This window comes from Benincasa hispida, chromosome 10 (genome assembly GCF_027475165.1).
Source record: "Benincasa hispida cultivar pf3 chromosome 10, pf3_genome.v1.1, whole genome shotgun sequence".
In the NCBI taxonomy this organism is placed as follows: domain Eukaryota; kingdom Viridiplantae; phylum Streptophyta; class Magnoliopsida; order Cucurbitales; family Cucurbitaceae; genus Benincasa; species Benincasa hispida.
In genome coordinates, this window is record NC_143487.1 from 17183539 (window position 1) to 17200938 (window position 17400).

Here is a 17400-nt window from a genome sequence, read left to right on the forward strand (position 1 = left end):
CTTATACTACAGACCATTTGGGTTATTACTTAAGGTATGATCGACGGGAGAATTAGGACACCAATCCTGACATTAGCTTGGTCTCAAACCTTGAGAATATCTCTCTTGATATCTTTGGATTGATATTCGACCTGTTCATAACCTTCTCGACAAAGTTTCTGAACAAAAACAAAAGTTCCAGTAGATTGATCCATCAAATTTTGCTCAATACAATAATATTCACGCGAGAGTTTTTGTCCTTTAAACTACACGCAAGCAACTGACTTTACACGTAAAGCTTTTAAGATTATGAGCTTTTAAAAGTAAGGGAAATACAATAAACCTAATGGAAAAAAGGCAATAAATTCAATCAATTTGGGTTTGACTCTAGGAGAATTAATGTTCAACATTTTTTCAATATGGACTGTAATGATTTGCTGAAGGTGGAGCCAAATTAGAGACGTAATTGAGAGAAATCTCAATCTTCCATAGATTGCTGAATTTTTTGAGTTGTAATAATTTAATTGGCTGATTTTTTGTTTTCGAAATTTTATGATTGAGGCACTAATTTGTTGTAGTTGAAATTATTGCCAACAGCTCACAATTGCGTCATTGCTGCACTCGTTGTCGCTGCCGGGTGGTTGCTGGAAGAGCTAGATAGCAATGCTCAAGTTGAGGTTTTTGTTTTAATTTGTGGGGTTTTTAGTTGAGTTTCTGATTTTTGTTGTATAAGTTGACTTCAAATTAGTTATCCATGTTGATTCAAGGTTAGATTTGGAGTTTGATGATGGTTACAGTGGCTGTCTATCAGATTAAAGGTGTACATAAAGAGATGAGAAAAAAGGCACACAAAGAATTGAAGTAGAAGAAACGAGGATGAGCCAAAGAAACTAGGCTTTTTCTCCTTCTTTGGAGGCTAAGAGATCAATTCTCTTAGGAGAAAGGTTGTCTAGATCTGCTCTAATCTTAAGGGGCTATGCATAAATCGGTGCTCTAGCATTAGCCACAGAACCACCAACAGACCACCTGATGCATCAGTCATCTGTTGAGAGGTAACAATCAATGACGCATATGCTGTAGAGTACTCAAGTATAATTCATGTTGTGTCATCCTATTCTTCTACTCTGTCTCTTTTTTCCTTCATACTATTTTGAAATGTATTTTTTCTTTCCATTGACAATTCAAATATTCAATGAATTTAATGCTCGAAAACCAGATGAAAAATTACATCTTTATGAAAATAGTTGGAACAACGTTCGTGCTCAGGTTTGAAGCACTTGTCTTTGAAATAAAAATCAATAACCTAGACATAAAAATTACGTCTTCATGCTCTTTGTTTTACTGGATGGAACATAACATAGCTTAAATTCACTGCAATCCTCAGCTATTTGCTTGTTTTTATCACTTGCATATTATTTTATTTTTGTTTATTTTCGTGTTTTTCATTGGAGGACTTACACGCGCCTCTAAAATAATATGCATTTTCATACTTCCTTATTTTGATCATCTTTTCTGGCCATGAATGAAATCTATCTTTGTATTGAAGCGCTGAACAGAGACAGAGTTAATGCTTGATAAGAAGAAAAATATTTCAAAAAGTATTTAGATCTTTTATCCTATGTCAAGTAAGACAGTACTTTATGTAAAATCTCAAGTATCCTACTAGTTTAATTATTTTACTACTTTCTCTTTTGCTTTCTATTGATATCAGATTTCATTCGTCTTGGAAAGCCACCAATGTGATTCATATTTATGGATATGGTTGCCATCTATGAAGCACAGATACATATACGGTTATACAATACGTATACGATCGGATACGACGATTCGTTAATTTCTAAAAAACTAAAATACGGATATGTTTAAGAATACGCCATTTTTTTAAATATTTTTATATATATATATTTCTAAAAAAAACGAGGATAGTGATACATTGAAGTACATTTTCTTTTTCTTAAAGAAATCTAAGATATAGATAAATTTAGCATAAAGTTAATAACAATAGCACAAAATAGAATACAAACACTAAAATACAATAAAAAAAAGAAGAAGCAACATCTAAGATGTTGAAGTATAATAGTTAATAAAATGTAATAGAAAAGTGACTCATATTATGAAGAAGAAGATTAGAGGGAGAAGTATGAAGATAAACGAAGAACTTCTTCATTGAATTGTTGAAGATATCCAAATGGTTTATATTTTGGTGGACTTTGTGGGAACTCAAATGTGAAGATGAAGATTAGATGATTCTAGGGTTTGGTCTTTTATTTATTTTTTTCCTTTTAGTTTTGGGCTCGAGTAGTGAGCTTTTTAAATAAGTTGCCTAGTTTTAGATTGAGAAAGATTAGATGAGTTGCTTGTCTTTTTTCTTTAACAAAAGTTACGCGTAGAAATAGATATGTCAAATCGCATGTCAGATACGTATCTGGAAGTATCGGTATCCGATATGTGTCTGATACGGATTCTTTGCCTCACATGAAGTATCTGTGCTTCAAAGATAGCCATATTTGAAATGAAAGGCTTGCTCTTTGATGATATCTCTATTGGATGACTTGGTGCATGGGAAACACACTTCGAGTAAGCCTAAATATGAGCTGTTGCTTTTACTAATTAGCCTTAATCCAATGCCTGTGCTTAAGCTTATTCTCGTAGCTTTGTAATGAGCCTATGGAGGATCAGGAAAATGCAGAATGGAAAAGTGTTAAAGAAGTTAGAGTGAAAGAAATGGACCAATCAACGACAAAGACAACTATTGTAGGCAATGAGGCCTAGCGAGAGCTAAATGTCAATGAGGTTTTTAAGGAAGAAACTCGAGTGACTAACTGATTTCAACTTGGTTTGTTTAACTTATGAAGTTTGTTTGAACAATGCACTATTGCTTATTGTGTTTAGGGGCATATTGAACAATGGATTGATTTTACATCATTGGAGATAGATTCTAATATGTCGACTCGGTTTAGACTTAGAATTGGGAGAGTTTCTTATCTTCCTTCTATAAGTAATATTTGTGGCCATTTGAATCTCTTAATTTCTCTTATTCATTTTCAACTTGTGTTCATTCTTAAATTGCTTCCTTTTGAATTATTTTGATTATTTTGTCGTAGTTTGGTCAAGTCCTAGATTCAAAGATTGCAAACATTCACATTTTCAATGTCTTTTACAGTAATGTAGTTATATCTTGATTAGTGTGCATCTCATATGATTGATTAGAATATAATACATTTGAAAAGTTTTCTCTTATTGATCCTCATGAACATTAACCATTCAATACATCTGGTTACACGATTCATTATCATTTGAGTATTGAGGAAAAAATGAGAGAAGAACTAGTGATCAAGTTTGGAAAACTTTTAGGAATTGTTAAGTATCTTCGTAATCGTTTCTTTCATGTTTGCAGATTTGATCTTCATTTTTTGTTTTTTGTTTTTATTGTTGTGTTAGAATTTCATTGAAGGGTTAGACTCGAAAGATTGGGTGAAGATTTGTGAGTTGCTCAATAATGCTAGGTGTCTCGCCATTTTTCATTTGAAGCTTTTGCTTTCCTTATTATTGTGCTAGATTTGTTAGAATTTTTTAGATGATATTGCTCCTCATGTTGATGATTTTAGAAGGCAAATGTGTGGAAATTTGTGTCTTAAAAGGTTTTAGATGGTAGAACTAGATACATGTTTTCTATATTTCATTTCCACAATTGCTCTTGGCGACCATATGTTGTAGTGTAGGAAAACGTTCAATTCCATCTTGTACTTGGCTCAATGAGTCAATTTTATCGAAATGGTATGTGATGTTATCGAAATGGATGAGATTTTAACTAAGGCAAGTTTTATTATTTCCAAATGTTATCTTGTTGCCTGCATTCAAAGGGTGAGAGAAGCTCAAACTCTCAACCTTAGGATAACTCAGGAGCTATGAGACCTATGCACTAGCCAACTGCGCCACAACTCCGTTGTTTGGGTAAAGATTAGGTGGTAATTATTTGTTCCGATCTAATTCGATGAGTATAAATACTCTTAAAATTTTAATATAAAAATGTAACTCTTTCGCTTGCCCCTATTCTTATCTTATTTTCAAACTCCTTCCGATCTACTTCAGATTTATGTATGTTAATAATTGTTTGTGGTATTGCAATGTGACAGCAGGTGGTTGAAGCTAGAGTGTGTGTGTGTGATGTGAGCATCAACTCCACCTCCTTGTGCTTGTTTAATATCATGCCTTAATTTACAGTAGGGGTAAATGAACATCTAGTTTGCTTCTTAGATCTTTTTACATTGACTTGGGAAGAGGTTTAGACATTTTTCTCCTTTGTGAATATGGGGTGGATGGGTAGTTTTCATAGAACTTACAAAATCATAATTTTGAATTTGTTCATATTCGACTATCTGTTAGAATTATGTTTCTTATATTCTTTTTAGAAATGTTAATAATATGGTTCTGTCCATATTCTTCTAATTAACTTAGAAAATCTTTCATGGAGTAGTAAAGTTTTATAATGACAATGTTGAAGAATGTGACTAGAGGAAATTTTGGTACATAAGATTCAAAATGTATTTGATTATTTTTTTGGTTTGATGAATATTTATCAATATATCATATGTGATTGCTGGAACATAATATAGGAAAATTCTATAGGTAAATATCCATATTAAAATTTTTTAAAAAAATCATAAACATACTTGATAGGTTAAACATATCAAGATATAGATATATTTGACAAGTGGAAGTTGTCAAGAAGTTTTGCACTTGACTCTTTATTCTTATCAAGAACATCTATATTCTTGACATTTTTGTAGTATCAAGTAAAGTACATATGGACATTTTTCACATATCAAGTAAAACTATTCTTGATGTTTTTTATTTGTCAAGAATGATAATATTCTTGACATTTCAAACACGTCAAGTGTCACTGTTCTTAACGTTTTTTCCCTAATTGAGAACATCCACATTCTTGACGCTGGATTCCTTAAAGTTTTTAAAAACATAAAAAACAATGACACTTGACATTGAAAAAACGTCAAGAAATATTGTTTTTGTAGTAATGTTACCAGAAGAGACTTACATTTCACTAGGATAACCATAGCTTCTGATGACCCTGAACAAGAAGAAAGAAGGAGTGAGCTGTGAACTCTTGCCTATGATGGTGGTCTTTTGATCTACATGGAGATTCCTCTTATTGGGGAGCTGGAAACACAACTACACAAGAAGCTCCCTTAAAGACTAATTCTGTATTTTGAACAATGTGGCATCAGACCCTATCTTGGTTCGAGAGGAGTTCAGTTATAATTGGACTATGACTAATTCATTAGAGGGATCAACGATACTTAAGAAGTTAGATGTAACTACAGGGATAAAATGGTAATTTTGACATAGTTGTACTTACGAGCAATTTGTGAAGGGTCAACGCGCTGTTGATTGGTTATATCCAATGATACAGAAATATATCTATAGTGCAAAGAGTGTAGCTATCAGTTTTTAGTGGAGTGACCGATAGTTAATGAAGGTTGATTAATTTAATTAAAGAGTTTAATTAATTAACCTTGCATCGTTTGAGCTTCAATCTATAGGTCCATAAGGTCCCTTTATTAGCTCAATAAAAATTAATGAGAATCACATTAATTTTTGGATTAATTTGAATTGTTCAAATTAATTAAAGGGAAGTAATTGAATGTGATACAATTACTGTAAAGTTTTTATGAGAGAAATAAATATTTGAATATGATTCAAATATTAATTATATGAATGTGGTTCATATAAAACTATAGGTTATATTTAATATGAATGTGATTCTTATTAATGTTATAGGTTATATGAGAGAATAATTAGCTATAGATTATATTATATTCGATATAATAAACTATAGGTTATATGTTATATGAGATATAATATATAGTTTAATATAATTTTGTATTTAAATTTTGAATTCAAATATCTTACTCCACGAGTTAATTTTAGTGGAGGGAGTTATTTCCTTCATTCTCTCATGTAGTGGAAAGGCAGAGAAATTGAGATATGCGATTTATTATTTTTTCACAGATCTCTCTAAAAAAGATCTTCTGCTGCATCTTCCTTTCTTTTATGCAGAAAAACTCTCCCAACCTAAACATTTTCCTTTTCACCAAAATTTATCTAAGGGAGCCCACAAACTCTGATGTGATTCATATCTGGAGAATAACTCGAAAACACTTGTGGTAGTGTCCAAGGAGATATTAGTGTGTTGCTATTTTTGGGGGTGTTCTTATTGTGGAGAGGAAGCGAGAAGAATTTGTTCTTTAAGAGTTACTTTCGTTTTTCCTTTCCTCTCCATTTTTACAGTAGAAGAATGCTTAAGATTTTTGTTTATCCTTTTGTTTCTGTCGCCTCTGAATTTTAAATTATGTAAAACAATTTCAAGACACGAGACATTTAATTGCTTCCGCTTCGGGGGAATTCCAATCCCTTCAATTTGGTCTTCTAAAACCACAACATCTCGACTTCTTATGAGCTTTTTTGTAACTGGATCATACAATCTCTAATCGAACTCATTCTGGTCATAACCAAGAATACATACAGTCTAGTCTTTGTATCAAACTTCAATCTCTCATCTTTAGAAACATAAACGTAAGTTTTACAACCAAAGACACGACTGTGATCATAAGATATATTTTTATTTGACCATATTATGTTCAAAACTTCTAATCCAAAAGGAACACATAGTGTGAGATTGAAAACATATACAACTGTATTCAATGCTTCACCCAGGATTACTGTGATAACTGTGAGTCAAAAAGCAAGCATTTCACTCCCTCAAGTAGTGTTCTGTTCAATCTCTCAGCTATCTCATTTAACTGAGGAGTCTTATGAGGTGTTTTTTTGATGTCGAATACCATGATTTCTACAATACTCATTAAAAGGTCCACAATACTCTCCTCCATTATTAGTCCTAACACACTTCAACTTTTTACCAATATCTCTCTCAACAAGGGTATGAAATTGTTGAAATATTTATAACACCCGATGTTTAGTCTTCAAGGTGTAAACCCACATTTTCCTTGAATTGTCATCAATTAACATCACAAAATATGACGCACCTCCAAATGTTTTTATTTTCATAGGAACACACACATCAGAATGTACCAACTCTAGTATATTTGGTTTCCTTGAATGTTGAGATAACTTAAAAGTAAATCTTGTCTGCTTTCCTACCAAACAATGAGGACACCTTTTAAGACATGCACTCTTTATATCAGGAAGATGATTTTTCTTGGCTAATATCTTTATACCCTTCTTGTTTATGTGACCAAGTCTCTTATGCCAAAGCTTAACAATCGTTTGATCATTCACTATATTCATATCACAATCAGTTATCCTAGCCTCCATATAATATAATGAGGAGTATTTCTTAAAGGAACTCTTATCAAAGAAAACTCATGAGCGAAAGCACGATCGATCCAAATTCATTGTGACAGAATTACAAGTATTCACATACATACAAACTAGTTATGCATTTTAGAACAAATTAAGACATGCTTTCATAAATAAATACAAAGGGAACGAGAGACTTACCTTTGAAGAACTCTTCTTCTAACTTTCTCTCGCTCTTGTGGAGTCTGGAACAGCAACCTCTCGCTGTTGCTTAGAATGCCAACCCAATCGTCTACTGGTCATGAACAATCTTCTCCACGAACAAGCAATCTCTCGGACACCACCACTCAGTAACCTTGGTATTCTCAGAGTGAGAATCCAGAAGGTGTGGACTCTGTTATGAATTTGGTAGAGGGTTAGAGGAAACTTTGATCGCACTATATGACCAAGCAAGTGAGAGAAGGATCTGTCTATCGTAAAGACTTATGTCCTTGATCGTTTAGTAAAGGTACAAGATCATTTAGGAAAATAGGTTTAATCGTTTACACGATCGTTTAGAGAATGGCGCGTGTACACGATCGTTTAGACAGACACTTGAAGCTGTCATGTAGTCTTTCGTGAGCTAAACAATTAGCAGTGTACTTAATGAAGTGATTCTATACAAAATGAAAACCTTTTTCATTTTATCCTCCAGTTATGAAAACTAAATAAAACCTCCCACTTCACGCACGGTTTAAGGAGAAACCGCTTCATAATTGTTTTTTTATTATAAATAAATATAATAATTAATTTATCATATTATATTTATAACCTATAGTTTTAAATCACATCATATGTAACATTTAAACCATAGTTCTTTTCTCCTTTACTTGATATAAATCATATTTATATCAAACGCCTCTGATTAATGTATCTCATACATCATGTCAACTATATCACATATAATTGAACCAGTTTAATCATATCATATATAATCAAACTCTCTCTTTTCAATTTGAACACTTCAAATTGACCCAAAAACTAATTCTCAACTTGAATCTATTGAGTTACCAAGGGGACCTTATGGACCTGTAGCTTGAAGCTCCAATGGTACGTGAATAGCTAACTAAACTTTTTAGTCACGAGATCTACCATCCGTTAACTGTCACACACTCCACTAAAGACCGATAGTTGAACTCTTCTCACTATAGATATATTTCTATGTCCATCGGATAAAACCAGTCAACAGTACGATAACCCTTCACAGATGCTCGTAAGAACAACTGGGCCAATTTATCGTTTTGCCCCTGTAGTTACATCTAACTTCTTAAGTACTACTGATCCCTCTAATGAATAATACATCATAGTCCTCCTATGAGTGGATACTTCTCGAGCCATGAGAAGGTATGTGGCGCCACATCGTTCAAGCCCCGGAATCAGCCCTTAAGGGAGCAATCTATCTACTTACCCCTGCTTCAGAAGAAGTGAATTTCATCTTGTGTAGCTGAGTTCCCAGCTCTTCAATCAGACGAATCTCCAAAGTGGTAGGTTTGCGTCGGTAATCTGGCCACTCGTACCCATGCAAATCAAAGGACCACCCTCAAAGGCAGGAGTTTCCAACTCACTCAGGATTAAGGTCATGTTACCTATGGTCATCCTAGTAAAGTGAAGACTTTGTCATGAACGGTGTTATATAACGAGACTATACACTTCGTGGTCCGGTTTTATACAAACTCCTTTGATTAGGATACCCTCACTTGCATGTCTCGACATGGATGATCAGGATCAGACCATCTATAGCAAACACTTGTAACTATCTATAAAGCGAGTCGTATCCGTAGCGTCATCAAGATAAGGTTTTCCTTCTATATCCATATACTACAGACCATTTAGGTTAGCAATTAAGGCATGATCCACTTGTATGTCTCCACATATATGCTTAGGTTACAACGACAACCAAGGATCTTATTTCATTGGTTTGTGGTAAATGCAGATAAATATCTTATATTTCATAGACAACAACGAAGAAAATATCTCATATTATTACATCACAAGCGTTTATTCATACAGATTTTTACAAACTACAGGATGCAACGAGAGTTTAGGGCATCAATCCCAACATTTCTCTCCCTTAACTACCACCATAGAGTCTTTGGTAAGCTTTCATTTACCATTATAGAAGGTTTTGTAGAATCATTCCTCAACAAGGTTACCTGTAGAAATCAAATTCATGAAAATATCAGGAATGTGTTTCACATTCTTCAAAATCAACTTAGAACCATTATTGTTCTCCAAGTGTACATCTTCGATACCAACTACTTTTGCTGATCCATCATTATCCACCCTAACACTGCCAAAATCACCAGGTGTAGAATGTAAAAAAATCTCTCTTTGGTGTAGCATGAACTGAGGTGCTAGAGGTGTATTTATACTCTCTTCTCAACCCTTAAACTTTCAATGTATGACAAGTAAATTTCTCTCAAGAGTGAACTTGTTATAGGCCATGGATCTAGATAGTTGTGGGTAATTCCCAACAATCCATTCATCTTCAAAATGTAACATATAATCTAAAAATAATTAATCTTATCAACCCCCCATATATGGGTAAGAAATGAATTTGAAGCCCAAATATCACTACCTCCCAAATCAAGAAAAATAACTTTAGAAATGAAGCTATTGGTCTCCTTCATTGAAAATAAGACTAGTGCAAGAAAAAAACAATAACAAAAGAAGCAAATTAGAGAGGAAGGTAAAGAGAAGAAAGTAGAGAGAACAATTGAAATCAATTGTTGGTATCTCTTACAATGACACCATACAACACTATTTATAGGGTATTAAATGTGTATGTTATAACATGAACTTCAATGGATGATGTATATTACGACATGGAATTCAATGAGAGGTTTATGATATTTAATAACCTATGTTGGTTATGGATATTTACACTAAATAGTATATCTATAATACATATTACATTTATAATATCATCAAATTTTTCCAAAAAAGGAACTATTGTTTTCTTTTAAAAAGGTGATGAGAGTTAAAAGAACATAATAGTTATTTTTTGGAAAATTTTGATGATATTGTAAATGTAATAAATATTATAAATATACTATTTAGTGTAGATATCCATAACTTACATAGGTTATCAAATATCATAAATCTCACATTGAAATTCATGTTGTAACATACACATTTCAATGAATTTCATGTTGTAACATAGATCCTTCATGTCTTATAAATAGTGTTGTATAATGTTATTGTAAGAGATCCTTTTCCCTTTTTAAAATTGTAACGATTCAAACAAAGGATCAAAGTTGAACCTACAATTCATAGAAGTGGTTATTAATGCTATATTTAAATCTGTATTCTCTCTCTCGCTTAAATGTTAATAAATATTGGTTGTGCAACTCTCCATCTATTTGTTACGTGAGAGTAATTGAATCCATCAAGATCAAAAGTTGAAATCTCCCTACCCGACCGGCCCCCATGTTATACATATTGAAAAAAACACTCCATCTATTTTGTTAAATTTTCAAGTTTAATTTTTTTCCTTAAAGAAACAAGACACCACCAACCTAAAGAATTACATCAAGGGATAATAAAAAAAAAAATCACTCTAGATAAAGAGAAAGAAGAAAAGAGGAAGCATTGCTCTTCGAATGGCCGTCTCATAAGAGAAAGCACTAGAAAGTTGTAACAACGCTTCACATGGGAGTAGGAGATAGATGTTAGACATATTTAAATAATAATTTATCACATTGATTTTTTATTAGATTGGACCCTTGTGATCTAATTAATTAAGGACCTAGATTCTTAGACTTAATGGGTAAAAGCCCATTCCTAGTTAATTAGGGTTTGATGGGAACCCTAATTGAAGATCTTATGACTATGGTCCTCAATATACCAAAACAATAAGCAGTCTTTCTTGAATTTCATCTAGAGAGATCCCACTAAAGACATTAAGAGTTTTAGTTGAGGAAGACTATAGTCATCTTAAAATCATCGCCATCCGACGCTATTTTCAATCACAATGGAATCCGATATGTTATTTATTCTTGATAATTTAGCATGAATGATCCTAGGGTTAAATCTATTTAATATAGATTTAAATATTTATGCTATCAAGTGGTATCAGAGCATGAATTTCATGTTGGATTGTTGGTTTAGATTTGTTTTCCATTGTTATTATGATTTAATTTTTGTTTGGGTAAAGATGATTAAGGAAACTCTCCTCCTTTAGCCATGGTTCCGACGTTAATAAAATTAATGGATGGTTTTGTTTTTTTCATCACCAGAAATTTTATATGTATATCGATAAAGATTCCTCTGATCTACCGGGAGTCATTCACTGTTTTTGAGATTGCGTTTCCACTACTATTCAGAATTTGGAAGGAGGTTTTGGAGTTGTTTTGGCTTTTCATTCAACTTGAATTCGGTGATTTTTAACCTGCTTTTTAATTTGATGAATTTGATTGGTTTTCAATCAAAATTAGGTTGCATACCTTGGTTTCTAAGTTTATTTTGATCTTTGATAAGGTTGAATCAGTTGATAATTGAGCAAATTTAAATATGATTTTTTAAATTAATGTTATTGTGAATCCAGTTTAATTTTGATTAATCACGTTGTGGTTTTAAGTTTAAATTTGATTAATCATGTTGTGGATTCAAGATTGATTGATAATGTAGTCAATTTAAATTTAAATTTGATTGATTTTTGGGTGAATTTAAATGTAAATTTGATTGATAATAATTGACGATATTCACATGTTTATGTTGCTTTAGTTATATTATGTGTATCCAAGTATTAAGTAAATATTGGTAAAAGACTATTTGGTGTTCTTCCTCTTTTATTTTTGTATAATAATATTATTATATTATTGTGTCTTATATTTTAGATTGAATTGGTAAAAAATAATATGTTACCAAAGTAGCCTCTATTATCTAGATCGCTTTAATTATGAAATAAAAGATGTGCATATTCATGAATTTATGCAGATAATTATCGAATTAAGAAATATTTTGCTAAATATGAGAAAGGAGAAGCAAGTAGTCTTTTGATTTCTTTAACTTCTATGAGGTATAATGGCAATGGAAACATAAGGGAGTACATTATGGAAATGTCCAATCTCGCAGGTAAATTAAAGACACTTGATATTGAGATAATGAAAATTTACTCGTGCATCTAATACTTATCTCTCTTCCTGCACAATTCACCTAGTTTAACATAAGCTATAATACTCAGAAGGATAAATGGATATTAATGAGCTTATCTCACAATGTGTGCAAGAAGAAGATAAGATTAAGAGAGAACGGACAGAAAGTGCTCATTTGGCAACAGACTCTCGTGATAAGAAGAAAAGAAAATTTATGGATGCTGCAAAAAGAACATCTCATTAGAACAACAAGAAACAAGCTATTGAAAATCATTGTTTTTTCTGCAAAAGGAAATGTCAGTTCAAAAAAGATTGTCCCAAGTACGGGTAAACTTCTTATTTTGGTTTGTTCTGAAGTTAATTTAGCGTCTATACCTACAGATACTTGGTGGGTAGATTCTGGTGCTACTACTCACATAAGTATATCAATGTGGGGTTGTCTGTGGAGCCGACCGCCAAGTGATGATGAAAGATTCATCTATGTGGGTGATGGCAAAGCAGTTCTAGTTGAAGCTATTGGAAATTTTAGATTACTTTTAAAATCCGGTTGTTATTTGGATCTGAATTAGACTTTTGTTGTATCGTCATTTAGATGTAATTTAGTTTCTATTTTTAGTTTGGACAAATTTGGTTTTTCTTGTTCTTTTGGAAATAATAAAGTTAGTCTTTTTCAAGATTCTAAGATTATTGGTATCGGTTATTTAATTGATAGTCTATATATGTTTGATTCTTTTGCTTCATTGGACAAGATCCTATTATCTAATTCATATGGTACAAAGCGTAAATTAAATGAGAATTCTACTATGTTATGGCACAAGTGTTTAGGTCACATCTCTAAACGAAGAATTCAGAGACTTGTGTCAGATGGAATTCTTGATTCCCTTGATTTAAGTAACTTCAACATTTGTGTGGAATGTATTAAGGGAAAACAAACAAACATAAGAAAATTAGGTGCCAACAGATGCTCAGACGTCTTAGAACTAATACATACAGACATTTGTGGTTCATTCTCTATGGCCTTTTGGAATGGACAACAATATTTATTATGTTCATAGATGACTATTCAAGATATGGGTACCTATATTTAATTCATGAGAAGTCTCAATCATTGGATGTTTTCAAGTCTTTCAAAGCTGAAGTTGAACTTCAACTTGGAAAGAAAATTAAAGTTGTCAAATCTGATCGTGGTGGTGAATATTACTGTAGATATGATCGATCAGGTGAACAACGTCCAGGGCCCTTTGCCAAATACCTAGAGGAATGTGGAATCGTCCCGCAATACACTATGCCGGGCAAACTCAGCATGAATGGTGTAGCGGAAAGGTGAATCAGAACTCAACAACCTCAAAAAGTGCCACTAGAAGATCTACTAGAAGAGAAGAAGTGCAATTCAAGATGATTATATTGTGTTTTTTCAAGAACATCAGGATGATGTGGGTGTAATGGAAGATGATCCAATCAACTTCTGACAAGCTTTACAAAGTTCTAACTCTCAAAAGTGGATAAGTGCTATGGAAGAGGAAATAAAATCCATGAAAGACAATGACGTTTGAGAATTTGTTGAATTGCCATCAGGAATGAAGCCCATAGGTTGTAAATGGATATTTAAAACCAAAAGGGATTCACATGATAATATCAAATTGATTGAAGAAATGACCTTAAATCTTAGTGTCCTGACTTCGAATCGAATTATTTGGGATTCAAAAGTGAAAGCCAACACCAATCTGAAGGTCGTTTACGCGCTTAACTTGCATTGGCAACGTCGGCCTATCTATATCCAACGTGAGAGACCAATTGCCTTAGTTAGAAGGAAGGCGTTCTCGAGATAGCTTTCTAAGTAGAATCCGAAATCCCAACGATTACCAGGTGACCAATTAACTAATCTTTTTGACAACTGCTCAGCTTCAAAAAAGAATTGATCTTATTCAAGTGATAATCTTTATGGGATTCCCAAAGTTATTAATAGAAGATGGGTCTCGAAAAATCGAAGAATTACAGATGAATGTACAAAAAGAATTAAATTCTGGGAACCAAAAACTCAATTGACCAATTTATGATATTATCATATTTTATCATACTAATTTCTACTCTACCTTCTCGGAGTTCATTCTCCAGAGAACTCCATTTTAAGCATTCTGCTGGATTCTTTCCAATTTTTTTATTTTATGATCTCATTGGAAATCCTCCAAAAGCGGGGTGGTTAGGTTCGAGTCTTCATCGATCGGGTGGTCGGATTGGGGTGAGAAAAGCAAAATCTCATTCATCTGGCTCCTTCCATGCAAGACCCCGTTCCACGAGGGTTATCGAGGGCTCAGACTCCCCCTCCCAGCCAATCTCCTTGTGGATTAAGACCAGACATGATCCGAGTCTTTCTGGCCCCTGTGAACATCTTTTCTTAATGTATTAAAGAAGGCCTCTCTAACCGGTGAAAAGTGGTGGGTGTCCACTAACGGCCATTCCTGGCTCGGTTCTGATAATGCAATTCCGGGAGGAGTCGGGACATGGTCCCAAAAAACTCACCGAGGTATCCACCCATTTTCTTAATGAATATGAGCCATAGTTGATGCAATAAGACTTGATGAAGGCGGTGCTGTTTGCAAGATATAAGGCTTGTCTTATTGCAAAGGGTCTTACTCAAAAGGAAGGCATTGGTTACAAAAAGACTTTATCTTCGGTTTCATCGAAAGACTTCTTTAGGGTAATCATGGAACTGGTAGCACACTTTGATTTAGAGCTACACCAGATGGATGTAAAAACTGCATTTCTCAATGGGAACATTGATGAGACGATTTATATAGTGCAACCGGAAAACTTTGTGTCCAGTAATTCAAAATCTATGTTGTGCAAATTGAAAAAATCTATCTACGGTCTCAAGCAAGCCTCTGGTCAATGGTATCACAAATTCCATGAAGTAATAACCTCCTTTGGTTTTGAGGTGAACATAGTGGAAGATTGTGTATATCACAAGTTCAGTGGGAGTTAATCAATCTTTTTGGTGTTATATGTCGATGACATACTCATAGCTAGTAATGATGTAGGTTTATTGCATAACACTAAGAGATTTCTCAAAAGGAAATTTAAGATGAAGGATCTTAGTGATGCTTTTTTTATATTAGGAATTGAAATACTACGAGATCGTTCTCAAGGTATTTTGAGATTGTCACAAAAAAACTATATTGAAAAGATTTTAAGTAGATTTGGCATGAAAGATTGTGTACTAGGAGATACCCCGATCGCTAAAGGTGATAAATTTTATTTAGGTCAATCCCCCAAGACCACGCTCGAGACTAAGGAGATGCAGAAGGTTCCCTATTGGAGTGTTATTTGAGTAACCCGGGGATGGATCATTTGAAAGCAGCCAAATGGGTTATGAGGTATTTATAGAGAACAAAAGATTATAAGCTCGCTTATCGGAGATCAGAAGCTTTGGAGATCATTGGATATTATGATTCTGATTATGCTGGATGTCAAGACACTTTGCAATCCACTTCAGGCTATATCTTCATGTTGGCTGGAGGAGCTGTATTCTAGAAAAGTGTTAAACAAACACTTATGGCTTTTTCTACCATGGCTGCAGAGTTTATAGCATGTTATGAGATATCCAATCATGGTATATGGTTGCAAAATTTTGTCACTGGGCTGCAGATAATGGTTGGCATAGAAAGACCATTAAAATTATTTTGTGACAATAGGTCGGTAATGATGTATTCCAACAACAACAGAAGTAATACAAAGTCAAAGCATGTAGATGTGAAGTTTCTTGTTGTTAAAGAACAAGTTCAAAATGGTCAAATTTCGATAGAACACATAGGAACAAACTCCATGGCGACAGATCCATTGATTAAATGTTTACCACCTAAAGTTTTTCATGAGCATGTTGATCACATGGGTGTCAGTCACTTTTCTGATTCTATGGCTTAGTGGGAGTTTGTTATTGAGGATGTTCTTTGACCTTATTTTGTTTATTTTCTATATAGAATAATGTTGATGGTTTATGTTTTATTATCTGAACTCGTTTATCATGCATGCAGTTTAGCATAAAGTTTTTTAAGAATGATCTCATTAAGGAATTTGGACCAGTTGGAAACAGGCATGATCTAGATCACTTTGCACGTAGTTTCCATGCTATCCATCCATACTTAATCTATGCCATTGAATGTACTAGAATTAGTGATCAAGGAAGGTTTAGTTACAAGGATAGTGATGAAAGTCAACTTGATTTCGTACTAATATAGGAGATGGACCAGATTGAACTAAAGAGGAATTCTATTATTGAAATAACTTGTTTATGTGCGCTTAAGGTTTATGTGATTTACTTATATCAGGTATACAGATATAGCCCAAGTGGGAGATTGTTAGACATATTTAAATAATAATATGTTTAATTAAAGTATGGGCTATGTATGTGGATTAATAATTTATTACATTGAGTTATTTTATTAGATTGGGCCCTATTATATGATCTAATTAATTAAGGCCTAGATTCCTAAGGGAGTATGGACTTAATGGGTAGAAGCCCATTCCTAGTTCAGTTTAGTGGGAAACCTAATTGAATTAGTATATAAAGAGACCTTAGGGCTATGGTCCCTAATATACCAAAATAATAAGCACTCAGTTTTTCTTGAATCCCATCTAGAGAGAGATCTCACTAAAGACATTTGAAGTTTTGGTTGAGGAAGACTATAGTCATCTTAAAGTCATCATCATCCCGACGCTATCTTCAATCACAATGGAATTCGATATGTTATTTATTATTGACAACTTAGCATGGATGATCCTAGGGTTAAATCTATTTAATATAGATTTAAATGTTTAACCTATCAATAGATCCTAAGTCAAGCACCAAGGACTTAAACTCCTCAATGAAGAAAGCAACTTAGAGAGGTCTACAGACTTATGATTGAAGAGATAAACGCAACCTCAAGACAATTTGATTCAACCATGGTAT

At 33.3% G+C, this 17400-nt stretch overlaps 1 long non-coding RNA gene across 6 annotated transcripts; it reads left to right on the forward strand.

Annotated features, from left to right (window-relative positions):
- Nucleotides 1-328: 328 nt before the first annotated feature.
- Nucleotides 329-3007, forward strand: LOC150033141 (uncharacterized). Of its 6 annotated transcripts, XR_016523774.1 has the most exons (4): nt 359-491; nt 577-1031; nt 1526-1604; nt 1691-3007. It is a non-coding gene; the product is annotated as an uncharacterized LOC150033141 (long non-coding RNA). The 6 variants fall into 6 exon arrangements; XR_016523772.1 differs by having other exon boundaries at nt 577-1604; XR_016523771.1 differs by having other exon boundaries at nt 1526-3007.
- The last annotated feature ends 14393 nt before the right edge of the window (nt 3008-17400 follow it).